At 43.5% G+C, this 13,276-nt stretch overlaps 1 protein-coding gene and 1 long non-coding RNA gene across 5 annotated transcripts in view; one reads left to right on the top strand and one right to left on the bottom strand.

Annotated features, from left to right (window-relative positions):
• Rai2 (retinoic acid induced 2) overlaps positions 1–13,276 on the top strand; it is a 64,032-nt gene that overhangs the window by 39,426 nt on the left and 11,330 nt on the right. The window contains exon 1 of one of the 4 annotated variants that reach the window (XM_076562609.1): positions 12,385–13,006. The exons of the other annotated variants lie outside the window; for them this stretch is intronic. The gene's annotated coding sequence lies outside the window, so the exon portion shown is untranslated. Of the gene's footprint in view, positions 1–12,384; positions 13,007–13,276 lie in introns of those variants that run through there. 4 annotated transcript variants of the gene reach the window in all.
• Positions 4,695–8,315, bottom strand: LOC143271000 (uncharacterized). The gene is made up of 3 exons (XR_013048242.1): positions 7,366–8,315; positions 5,788–6,090; positions 4,695–5,282 (listed from the first exon to the last, which is right to left on the bottom strand). It is a non-coding gene; the product is annotated as an uncharacterized LOC143271000 (long non-coding RNA).

Raw genomic sequence — 13,276 nt, forward strand, 5'->3', positions numbered from 1 at the left:
CACTTCCTACCTAGGCTTGGGCTTGGGTTTTCTTTTAACCTCTTTTAAGAACTGTTGAGACTGGGTCTGGGTTGCTCAGAGACTGGACAGACAGGATAAGCTCTCCACTTATGAGGTGGTGATTGTAGGTAGGCAGACCACAGAGAAAGAGTCCTGGCCCTGTCTGCTCCTGGCAACCACTCGAGGACTTCTCTTACATCCTGATTTCTAGGTTCCATTGTGGAAGATTCAGATTTCACGGATCTGGGCTGTGAGCTGGGCATCCTGATCCTTCAAAGCTTCCTCATCCAGGGAATGACACTCCCTCCAGATCCTTTCTCTAGGGAACTCTGGCTTATCGACCACTCTCCATTGCACCGTCATCTACTATCTTGGTTCTTGAAGTTACAACTTGTCACTTTAGATTTGATGTTTATTGTTGTTTCCTCATACACATCTTTCTCATGATGGACCATAAGAAACCAGCCAATACCAGGTTTATGTTTGAATAGATTAGCCATTGTCATGGAAAACTATTGTTGAAGAAAAAAATAACCTCCTTTTCATCATATTTATTACTTATTTATAATTTCAAATGTGTCTTGTTTTATTAAGCCTTCCACAAAAGGGTACTTTAACATTCTATCTTTTATTATAATAATGCCAACCCTATTGTATGGGTACCATGTGCCAGAAACAATTAATTCTAAGTGGTTTGAATCTGTTGCTTCATTCCCATTAACAACCCTGGGGCATCCACATAGCATCATCATTCCTTGTACCTGTGAGGTAACTGAGATGTACACGGGTAATAGGACTTGCTCATACTTACAGAGCCAGCCACTGAGCTGGATACCTCTATCTCACTTAATGACATATGGTCTCTGTTGTACAAATCCAAAGGTTTCCTCTCTATCTTGTTATGTCTTTACATTGTATTTTCCTTCTTAGGTTAGAACTACAGGAAAAGAGTGAGTATGCACCTGGGAGCCCTGAGGGTGCCCCTCAGCTAACACCATGACAGGGGGCTCAAGACAGAGTTGGGAAAGAGAATCACTGGACTGCTTAGAAGTCAATCGTTTTTGAGTCATTTATGCTGCACCCACTGTACTGAGTTGTCTCAGTCTTGTGGAGAAACAGCTTAACTAAGTAAAACCAGATGGCTATCACCTATGCCAAGGGATGCCAGTCTCTTCTGCCATTTGCACTGTCATATCTACATACTTTTAGAATAGTCTCGGGGAAAAAATGAGAGGCAAAGAAAAGTCTGGGCATGATTCAGAAACAGCTTGGATTTGTCTGCCTTTGAAAATACGAAGGGCTTCTCATCTGCTTGTTCTCCTGGGAGAAATCAGTGGCTCTCAGAAGTCAGTAATTGTGATCTCTTGAGTCACAATTTCTGCAGTTGTATCAGAGCCCTGTGTGGAGATGCAAGATGGAGACAGCACGTGGGTCTGTTGCCATAGATGACTCAGAGAGTGGAGGGGCTGAAACTGCCGCTTAGAAGGAAGGAATTAGCCAGGCTGAGAAGCAAATAGATTTGAGAAATGCATTTTGCCTGAAGGTTCAATAGGGGATGCAGGTCAGATTTACCCAAATGTCTTTAGTCACGGTTCTCTCCCCTGTTTTTATCTCACACCCAGCTCAGAGTTCCAAAAGAGAGGGCGAAGGTGAACCTTTACACCCGTGCCTTTGATAGTTCCATCCACATCGGTAGAAATAAGAATTCTTTTCAATTCCTAAACTGAAGGGGGATTATTAAAATATATGCAAAATCAGTATTCTACTTGTATATTCCTCAACTATTTTCAGCTTATTAAGATGGATTTCTACTTCTGTCTTTGTGATCATAGCACTCAATTCAAATTCCAAAGAATGTCACTAGCATACCTTTGTTTTTTCTCCTGAGAATAAATATCACCTATGATAAGAAAATAAGTTGGAAATATTCACATGGATTTTGACATAGCCCTAAGGAGTTAGTCATTAAAGAATATCTGAATCCTAATTAGCCTTCACATAATCTTTTTCATGGTAAAGCACTTCTGCTTGGAAGAACACCATTTCAATATACTATTTGTCACCTCATTACCTGAAGGCTGCTTGGAGGCATTTTGTGGAATTCAAATCATTTGAGAGCACAAAGAGGCTGTATGATGTCACAGAAGATGTATAGAACTTTGAATCCTAACTTTAACCCTGTTGCTAAGTAGCTCCATGGCTTGAGACAAGCCACCTCTCCAGGGTCATTTGTTTCCTTGTCTGTGAAACAGATTCTTCTAATTTTTGTCAAATGAAAATCAGAAGACTGTATGTGACAACTTCTCCCTGTCTTTCCTACTATTTGAATTACCAGTCCCCTTCTTTCACACACAACACATATGCGTGCACAAGCACACACCCATGTACACACACACACACACACACACACACACACACACAATCATATGCATGTACACATATACATACTCATGACCTTGCATAGCCCTCTCCTCAACTTCTTGGAGTGGGCAATTCTATCATGCTATGGTGTTTCTTTTCATTTTAGGTCTTTGTTCACAGAGGCCTTCCCTGGCCACCCTCTCTGAAGTAGTGAGTTCCCTGTCCCCCAGCTCCCTACCACTCTCAATCTGCTTTCACTGATTTACTTTCTTCCTGGTGATTAGCAACACTGGAAAGCATAATAAGGCAAGATGAAGGAACTGATGGCACAGGATAGAAAGTCCAGAGGTAGACTCAGATATTGTTCAGGTGGTAGATGAATTCACTAATGTTCATTCACTTATTTTAAATGTTATAACACTAAAAGTAAAACTTTAAAAAAAAACAAAAAAGTGATACATGAATGGAACAATGCCATGAAATTTTGTCTACATGAGGCCCCAAAATTAAAAAAGAATCTTAATGTGGTTGAATGAAGCTGCTAGTGACAGGTTGGCACAGACATCTAGAAAGTTCCTTAGAACACAGCCATGATTCTATATTGAACACTTGATAGGAATTAGGAAATTCCTACTTCCTAGTCAGTATCATTTTTCCCCTTTTACAGGCAAGGAAAACTGTAGCTCAGAAGAGCTAAATCTTTTTCCTAAAGCCACACAGTTTTCCCCAGGTAGAATCAAGGTTTGTGTGCAGGCTCAACTCACAAGCTCACATCTGTGCTAATAGATCACAAAGCTTATTATTATTATTATTATTATTATTATTATTATTATTATTATTATTATTATTTTGGTTTTTTGAGACAGGGTTTCTCTGTGTGCCTTTCCTGGAACTCACTCTATAGCCCAGGCTGGCCTCAAACTCACAGAGATCTGCCTGCCTCTGCCTCCCAAGTGCTGGGATTAAAGATGTGTGCCACCACCGCCACCACCATCGCGTCTTTTATGTTTGCTATTTGAGGGCTAAACATGGTAGATGCAAGTGACTGTGCCTAGCCTTCTAATAGAATATTCCTCTCTACCATGTAAATTAAAAGCAAAGACCTTTGCCTTTAAGGAACCTCTGACTGTCTGCCTTTCTACTACACATCTTGAGACCCATGCAAGAGGATCAGAACCAGTGCTCTGATGTTCCTGGCACAGGACCTTTAGTGGAACAGCATCCATTGTCAAAGTGACAACATATTTTGTCCCTAGCTCACTTGCTTGTGATATCCTTCCTCTCTCTCTCTCTCTCTCTCTCTCTCTCTCTCTCTCTCTCTCTCTCTCTCTCTCTCTCTCTCTCTCTCCTTTTCAAGATGCAATATTAGCATTTCATGGAAAGCAGTTTTGGCTCAGAACCTGCTATCTAGTCCACAGTCTGAGGCCAGCTTTTCTTGGGGCCTCGTTATTTACTTCAGTAAATGCTTATATCTGGGGCCTGGTGTTGCTGCTTCCTTTGTGCCTGTGGTAAAGTGCCCCTGGCAGGTGCCATGGAGGTGCCCTTCCCCCTTGCCGCTAGAAACCTCTGCTCTGTATACCCTCCTCACATATGGGTCAGGAGTGAGCAAAACCCACAATGCTTGTACAGAGAGCCACAAGGCCTTTTCTCTATCTGGAATAGTTCCATAATATCTGAACCGTCTTTCTCCTTAAAGCATGAGATACACAGCATGAAATGCAATGATGAACGAGGGGTCAGATGGTCTGTGCTGACACCTGACAAGCACCTGTGTAACTACCACTAGAGAGACAATAAAAATAAGGCCCACCCCCACAGCGGAGCACGTCAGGCCCATTCCCAATCTGTTCCCCCTTCTTCCTTCCTTTGACAACCACGTTCTGATTTCTAGTATCACGGTATAAATATTTTGGATTGTTTTTTCCCATTTGTATCAGTGAAATCCTGTAAAATGTATTGTTTTGTATGTGGCTTTTGCTCAACATAGTCTTTTGAGCTGCAGCTGTATCATCACAGGTAGCAGCAGTTCATTGTTCTAAATTGCTGAGCAGTAGTCCATTGTACAAGCAATCACAGCATAGCCTAGTTATCTATTCATCTGTTGACAAACATGTGGGCTGTTCCCAGTGTGTGGAACCTGTGAATAGAATTGCTGTAAATGTCTGTTCTAAGTAGGTGTGTGACTATATGTTTGGGTTTGGAGGAAAAGGACACATATGAATGGAATTTTAAGCATAGAGGAGGCTAGCATTGGACTTTATGGGAAGCTTCCAGGCCTGTACCAGCAGTAGGCAAGGATTTTAGCATCTCCATATTTTGGTGATATGATCACTTGTGTGTGTGTGTGTGTGTGTGTGTGTGTGTGTGTGTGTGTGTGTGTGAGAGAGAGAGAGAGAGAGAGAGAGAGAGAGAGAGAGAGAGAGAGATACAGATAGAGACAGAGAGACACAGAGACAGAGAGATAGAGAGAGAGGACAGGAGGGAGGGGGAGAGAGGTAAGTGTGTGTGCTTCTTCATCTGTCTGGGTGCAGGTGCACACCCAAAGCACATGTGTGCAAATCAAAGGGCAGGCGTGCGAATCAGAAGACAGGCTGCTCGTGTCAACTGTCACCACTCCACCTTGATCTGAGACAAGGCCTCTTTACAGCTACACTAGCCAGGCTAGCTGGCCTGTGAACATCTGAAGACACTCGGATCTCTGCATCCCCTCTCCCATAGGGGCCTGCTGGGGTTACTGTGTTACTGTGTCTGGCTTTTACACTGGCTTTGGGAATCTGAATTTAGGTCCTCAAGCTTGTGCAGCAAATGCTTTTACTCATGAACCTACCTTCCCTGCTCACTTGCTGTTTTGTTGTTTGTTTGTTTGTTTGTTTGAAGACTTTTCCAAATGTCTATCACTGCCAGCTCAGACACTGAAGGTCCTGTGGGAGGGAAATCGGGTATTAAATTTGTATGGACATGAGGTTTCTGTTCAGGATCTCTATCCCTAAAGCAGTCTTTCAGCCCTAAGGGGTATCTTGGGGCTGCCACAGGGCCAGCTGAAGGCCAAAGTGGGGGTGGGGGGGGGGCTGGCAAGATAGAGAAGAGCAAGGAGGCAGAGAAAAGTCAGGACAGAGGTGGCTCATGCATAGGAAGTACAGAGGCACACCACAGCAGCCACAGGACAAGTCTCAAGGGAAAATGGTAACACACACACACACACACACACACACACACACACACACACAGAAAATAAGAATCTAACACATAAGTAGCTAGCAGGCACAGCCCACTCCATAGGGTCATTCAGGGAGAACCATCAGGATGTCATTTTCTATTGTTATCATTAATGATTACTACAATTATTTATAATAGTTATTATTAATAACTATTCTCATTATTATTATTTTGAGATAAGGTCTCATGTAGCACAGGCTGGCCTTGTACTTGCTATGGAGCCAATGGCTTTGAAGTCCTAATCCTCCTTGTCTCCATTTCCAGAGTGCTGGAATTACAGGTGTGTATCACCATGCTCTGTTTATGCAGTGCTGGGGTCTGAAACAAGAGCTTTGTGCATAGTAAGCAGACACTCTATCAAGTGAACTGTGCAAGTCTCAAATATTGATGGGTGTGAAGAGATGAGTGGAACTTCAGTGGAGCCTTAGGATGACAGCTGCTGTGCCTCCAATGTGAGAGCTGTGGCTGACAAGGCGAAGGGCTTCACCCGAGTCAAAGACAGGACATATCCGTCTGGAAAGACAGACATCATAGCTTCTATTTCAAGTGCCTAGAGATCCAGGGATCTTATAGCTACTGAGAAATTTACCAACCTTGTTTTGGGGATCACAGAGGTGAGAATGAGTTGAGGGTCCCATTGACAAAGTAGTAATGACCCCTGTGGACTTCTTGAGATGGTGTTTAAAGTTAGAGAAGCTATTTGGATATACCCTTTGCACATACAAGCCCCACTTGGGTAGCAGATGTTCTGATCAGTTTGGTCATTCCAATGTGGCAAGAACTACTTGTGTCCTCAGATGAACCAGTATTTTTGGAGAGGAACCCAAAAAGAATGCAATACTGTTAAAAACAAGGCAAAAGTTTGCTATTGATGACACTCCCCTGGGCAATGGTTGGGGGGAGACTCTTGACTGACAATCTTTGCCTAGAAAATAAATATGTGGCACAGGAAGGAGATGGGGTCTCAGAGCATGGAGCTATAGATGGTGACCTCTCTCAGAGGATAACCCACCAAGACCCTCCTATAAAGGGTCTGGTGTGAGGAAAAGGCAGCTCATCCAGGTTTCCCTTTGCTACAGACCAGCAACCCGACAAAAGGGCCAAGGAGCAAAGGAAGTGTTGTCCTTGGAGTTTCCTCTAATGAGAAGTCAGGAGGACTGGTTTTCCAGGCACGTTTACCTGTGTTATACCAGGGTCCCCTGCTTTGTCTTCTGCCATCCCCACTGACTGGCAGAGGCCTGGCCACCTGAGGAGCTTCAGGGCTTAGGAAACAAAACTGCTGACTGCCCTGCCTCTCCCTGCTCCCTGGAGGCAACTCCCTTTGTCTCTGTAAATGCTGATGAGACACACACCTTCAGTGGCTCATTTATGTAGTAACCACACCAATAGTACAGAACCCACATTTATACATCAACTCCAATCAAGAAGGAGCAGCCCAGAGTGCTTGGTACTTTGACAGCAAGGAAGTTAGTATGATGGAAGCCTGGGATCTGGCTCGAGCAGGATACTTTCGTAGCTCTCTCTTTCGGAGGGTTTGGGAGGCTCTGAGCATAGAAAAGGAAACTCGGCAGATTTTCCCAGATGGTAAAGACAGCCTGTCTGCCCCTTACTTAGCTTTGTAAACATGATAGTGGGTCCCAGGAAGTACTGTATGGAACTGTCAACTGTTACAATGAGTCAATGAGTTGTAGTAACAAATTGAAAATATACTAAGGCTTAAACATAATGAACATTGGTTTCTCAATCACATAAAGTCCCCAATGGATGTTCCTGACGAAGGATACCTACCTCTAAGACAAGAGAGGGGCATATAGTCCTTCACATCTTGTGTTCAACTATCTTCATTAAGAGGGATTCCCAAAGGCCCCTATGAAAAGGATTGGAGCATATGGAAGGAAGATTTATATGAGCCAGACATGGAAGTGGTTCATACCACTTTTATTCCCAGTTGATTGGCTAGCACTCAGACACATGACCATCACTAACTGCAAGGTAGAAACTAGTCCAGAAAGAAGAGGAAATAAATTTGATGAACAGCCAGTCAGCCAACTGTAGATGAAATGTTCTTGGATGGGCTGATGATGAGCCCTTGATTGGGATACAGGTTAGTTCTGAGGCATAATCAGCTTTCCATTACTGTCACATATATCTGAGCCAATCTTATTAAAAAGAAGGCTTACTTTGGCATTCACCTTTGGAAGCTTCAAACAACAAGGTTCCTGTTACTGTATTGCCTGTGGCAAAGTAGCACGTTGGGGCATGGAATGCACAGAGAAGCAAAAATCATTCATCTCATAGCCAGTAAGTGAAGAAGAGAGGAAGAGGAGATCCTGGAATCCTATATTCCCTTCAAGAACATATTTCCAGTGGTCTGAAGATCTTCCATAAGGCCCCATCTCTTAAAGTTTCACTAGGCCAAAGATTAAGCTTTTAACACTTAGACCTGTGAGGTACACTTATTCAAACTATGTTACATAGGAAACAAGAATTGAGCTCTAAAACGGCGAGGGACAGCTAATTCAGGCTATATCCTTCTGAGCCCAGTAAACACTAGGGACAGTGGCGGAGAGAAGGAAACTAAGGCAGGGATTGGCCAGGAAATCAAAGTTAGGCAGGCCTGTCCAAAGTCCAGAAGAAGGGCAAACAATGCCAAGTTCTAAACTAGGAGCCCGTTCCCTACCTTGTGCTCTTCCCCACTCTCCCTGCCCCCACGCAGGCTCCTAAGAGCCTCTGCTTTGCCTGCCCCCTCTCCTCCCGGAGACCTACCTTCCCTGCGGTGAATGTTGTTCATGTTCTGGAAAGCTTTGTTCCTCTCTCCCATCAAAACAACCATTTCCTGGGGATTCACAGGGGTGGAAGGAGCTAGGAAACAACAATTCAACAAATCAAATCCCACCAAGGTGGTACCAGTCTGCCGGGGTTGCTGAGAAACAGATGAGAAAATGAATGTAGAGTGCTTTGCAGGGTGCCTGGCGCATGATAAGTCAGAGCTCAGTAAATAGTTTATCATTATCTTCCTGTGGCTGTGTGAAAGAAAGGCTATAAAGAAGCAGGTATTGAGGAGCTAGCAAAGTCCTGGGAACTAAATTGCTTCCTCCTGTCCTCCCCACCTAAGAGTCTCATTATTGAACTGAGCCCTTGCACTCATTGAAAACTGTGAAGATATAAAAATTGTATTGGTTGAGTTGGTGATCCTTTAGGGCATGAGGTTCATTGCTTAGGGTGACTGAAAATCCCTGGAAGAGCTGGACATTAGTCTCATGTTCCAAGCATCCTTGTCTCTTTCCAGAGTCCTTGCTAGTCTTGGGTTCCAGTTGCCCAGCTAGCTGGACACACCTGTCCTCTTGTGTCTTTCCTTCAGTCCTGCACTTGTACAAAACCCTCCTCCATTCTCCTATTCCTTCTGCTGAGATGCTGACAGAGTGACGAGATTCAGTGCATATTACCTATGCGACAAAGGTTTAATAATGATCAAACACTGTGAATGAAGCAGATGGGAAAGAAGAGGAGTAGACATAAATCCTGATTTGAGCATCACCCTTGTTTCATTCCTACTTGACCACACATGGTGTGTGTGTGGGGGTGTGTGTGTGGGGTGTAAGTAATCACATGCATTCAAAAGGAACTCTTTCCCATAGGAACTAATGCTTATATTCTCCATTGCCAACTAGCCAGATGTTAGAGAGCTGATTTTTTTTCCTTCCCCATCTGAACTCTGTGTTGTTTATGCTACATTAGCTTCAACCATGATACTTGCTTTAAGAAATACAATGACATTTTAGTGACTTGAAACAACTCGACATCTATGGTTGATATATTGTGCACCCCAATAAACTTATCTGGGAGTGAGAGAACAGAACAGCCATAATATTAAACATAGAGTTTAGGCAGTGGCAGCACACGCCTTTAATCCTAGCATTCCAGAGGCAGAGATCCGTCTGGATCTCTGTGAGTTCAAAGCCACACTGGAAACAGCCAGGCATGGTGACACATGCCTTTAATCTCAGGAAGTGATGGCAGGAAGCAGAAAGGTATATAAGATATGAGGACCAGGAACTAGCCTGGTTAAGCTTTTAGGCTTTTAGCAGCAGTTCAGCTGAGATTAATTCTGGATGAGGACTCAGAGGCTTCCAGTTTCAGGAAACAGGATCAGCTGAGGAACTAGCCAGGTGAGGTTAGCTGTGGCCTGTTCTGTCTCTCTGATCTTCCAGCGTTCACCCCAAAACCTGGCCCCAGGTTTGATTTTATTAATAAGATATTCTAAGATTCCTGCTACAGAAATCCCTAAGATTCTGCCAAGTGTATTGTTCTTAAGAGAGTTACCCCTAGGCAGAGGGATGCTTCTGAGAAAACAGAATTCCAGAAAGAAATCACACTGTTTAAAATATGAGCCTTCCCCACCCCATCCATGCATTGTCTGCATACTTTTCAGATCAAGGTTGTTGTTGTTGTTGTTGTCGTCGTCGTCGTCGTCGTCGTCGTCGTCGTCGTCGTCATCATCATCGTTATCATCAGGCAGTATGCACTATGAAGTGAAATGATGTTTATTCGATTTGGGTCCCTGAGTTGGAACACAGGATTACTAGAGGAGAGACTTCCTCTGTGATTTAGCCCAGGGAAATCTTGCATTCCAGATGACACAAATAATATTTAAAGACCTTTCTGGAGAGGTCCAGATACATTACACCATCTCTTGAAATTTTTGCTTTTGATATCTAGTCCTGTCTTGCCTCCTTGTGAGTCTTGCTGTTTATGCAATCTTGAATCACATTCCTCATCAGCTGATTCCTTTGAGGCATGGACATGGTTGTTTAAGGATGATGTCTTCTTCTTCACATGGGTTATAAAAGGTTCCACTTACTGGGGAAACACGTGACCCTGTATAGTGGCCTAAATTAGTGACATTATGGTCACATAATAATCATTGACACTTTTAGGGTCTTGTTGGCATAGGAGATGCTGTTGATATCCTGCCATGGTCTCTCACACTTACCTCTTACTAGATGCGCCTTACTTCCAACACCTGTGACTCTCCCTAAAGGTTTGTTTTAGGTTTGGTCTCTGGAGTACACTAGGCCTGGCCTGCATGCTGGGTTAGCTGGAAGTGTCAAAGAATGAACACATCTTCCACTAGCCCTTGACCAGTGATGGTTGGAGTCAGCGAATAAATCCCAACTTGCTAGCCTCTCAGTTCATAAAGCTCTGGAGAACGTGCTCTTCACTGTCTCTTGCCATTCTCTAGTGCAACTGAGCTCCAGTTGTTTACAGTGGTAAGTTGCTTAATAGTTTTGCTTTTTTTTTCCTTTCCAGTCTCTCTGCTTCATTCCTTCTCTGGTGTTTTCTGGAACCCTCCCCCAAATACACTATCTGCAGTGAAATCTTTGTCTTAAGGTCTTTCTATTGGGGAACCCAAGATACCTAGCCAGCTGGGCTCACTCAAAACCACCAGCCCTCCCCCAACCTTCCTCACCATACTCATCACTATTGGCAATGACCATCGAGTGTCCATTGTGGCTGGAACCTTATGTGTTATATGTGAGATATGGTCCTGTACTTCTTGCATGGTAAGGCAGAAACCAGAATATTAGGTGGCAATCAGTCCAGTGACCCAGGCCCATGAAAGAAAGGCAGTCTTGATACTGCCAAAATCTCCATACTGAAAAGCACAAAATTAGCAATTTCCTTTTGGATGAGAAATAAATGTTTGCTTATTGTGTCTATAAAGAGATGAAGAACTGACTCACCTTCATATCTTTTCTCAACTTAGAATGCCTAAAGGTGGAGGCCATCATGTTGCATTCAGGTAACTTTTAATACTGCCAGCTAACTTGGTCATTAGTTGTAAGTCTTGTCTCTATGGAAAGATGTCAGCATAGATAGAAGGTTCTTCCTGATGATTAGTGTCTTGAAGTTTCTCAATTAGAATCCCATTTCTTTTTCTGTGGCTTTATCATTCCCAAATTGCATTAATTATATCTGTAAGGGAAACATAATACTTGAGCTTTATCAGTCATATATGTAATCAAGACAGTCAAATACTACATGGAGGATTAGTTTATCAGTTTCTTTCTAGAAAATCAAATTTTGATAGGAGAAACTCAATTCTGACTGCCCAAGGTGGAACAGGGGGTGCCAGGTGTATGGATAAATGCAAATAAAGACCAGATACAGTAAGAAGGCACACAAATGTAGTTTTTCCTAGGGCTGAAAGCACAGCAAATCCCGAGTGAGTGTGCTTGGTCGTTTTAAAAGCAGTGAGAAGCTCTGACAAAATGAGGACCATCTTCCTTATGCTCTTGTGGTACTTGATCTTGTGAAGTATACCCCCAAACTCCAGTACTCCTTATGTCTCCTCCCGGCACACTGGGAAGCAGCTAAAGCTGCTGCAGCCTTTGCACCTTTGCACCTTAACACGGCCCCCTTGAAGAACGTTCATTCTGTGTTCGTTCTCTCACAGCTTTCCTTGGTGTTCTAACACTTTGGCCTAGCAAGCTCTTTCTCACTTAGGCCTACATACTTTGGAACGTCCGTTCCTTTTACTTTGGCCTAGTTATCACAGAGCATCTCTCTGCTTCCTGCTTCCATCTTATCCTTTCCTTTATCTTCCTATTCTCCAGGAATCCTTTGCTTTTGTGAGTCAGAAGATGACCCTCCTACCGCTGGTGACTGGGGAGAAAAAGCTACTTAGGGCCCTTGTGCAAAGAAGGAAAACTGTAGGATCCTAAGGGAAATTCTACATAGCTAAGTGGCAGGAAATTCAGAATCCTTGAAAGTGCCCATGCGTCCATATGTGCAAGATACATGCTTTTGCTCTTGTTCTTTCTCCTCTAGTCTTCCTGCCAAATGAGGAATAGTTTTCTATATTTATTAGTGTCTCTTCCTACTGTCTTTGATTTCTAATAGTGTGATAGTACTGTCCTCTCTTTTCACTGGGAATGTTTGATAGTCGAGTGAAGTTGGAGTTGAGTGAGCTAGGGGCTTTGCCTGAAAACCTCACTACCACGTGTAATGCTTATTTATGATCTTCCCAGTTTCTAGCCGCTGATTTTCAAGCGAACCTTTGACCAAACAGGGTTACAAATGAGCAAACCTGTTCAGATGCCATCGAAGCTTTGATGAAGCTACTCCAGGAGCTTGGAGAAAATGTGGGCAGTGGGTCCAATAAGGAAGAAAGATAAGGATGCCGGGACAAGGTGGCAACAAAGATGGTGGCAATGATGATAGCAATGGCAATGAGAATGACAACTAAGAAATCAGTGGCAACTGCACTGACCATTGGGGCAAAGATGAAGATGATGATAACAAGTGATGATGGAGCCAAAGAGGACAACGCTGACCGTCTTGATGGAGCATCCCACGTGCCAGGCACTGTAGCAAGTGCTTTACTTAAATGAGCTTCCTTCCTCATTACAACCATCCCACATGAGAGGTCTTTATTTTTCTGTCTTCATCTTACAGGGAGGGAAACTGAGGCTTGGAACTGACTTTCCCAAGGTCATACAACCGGCAGTTAGTGAAAGTTGAAGTTTGCACCTGGGCAAACTTCAGTTCCAAGTTTTTCTTCTTATCATTCTCAGCAGGGCACAGTGCCCAGAGTGAACTGGCCCCATCTCCACACCAGTAGTTGATGAGGGGCTCACAGGCCTTAGGAAACGGGAAAACACTGTGCTCAAGTCCTTTGTACTCTAGAATTCTACAG

This window comes from Peromyscus maniculatus, chromosome X (assembly GCF_049852395.1).
Source record: "Peromyscus maniculatus bairdii isolate BWxNUB_F1_BW_parent chromosome X, HU_Pman_BW_mat_3.1, whole genome shotgun sequence".
Lineage (NCBI taxonomy): Eukaryota > Metazoa > Chordata > Mammalia > Rodentia > Cricetidae > Peromyscus > Peromyscus maniculatus.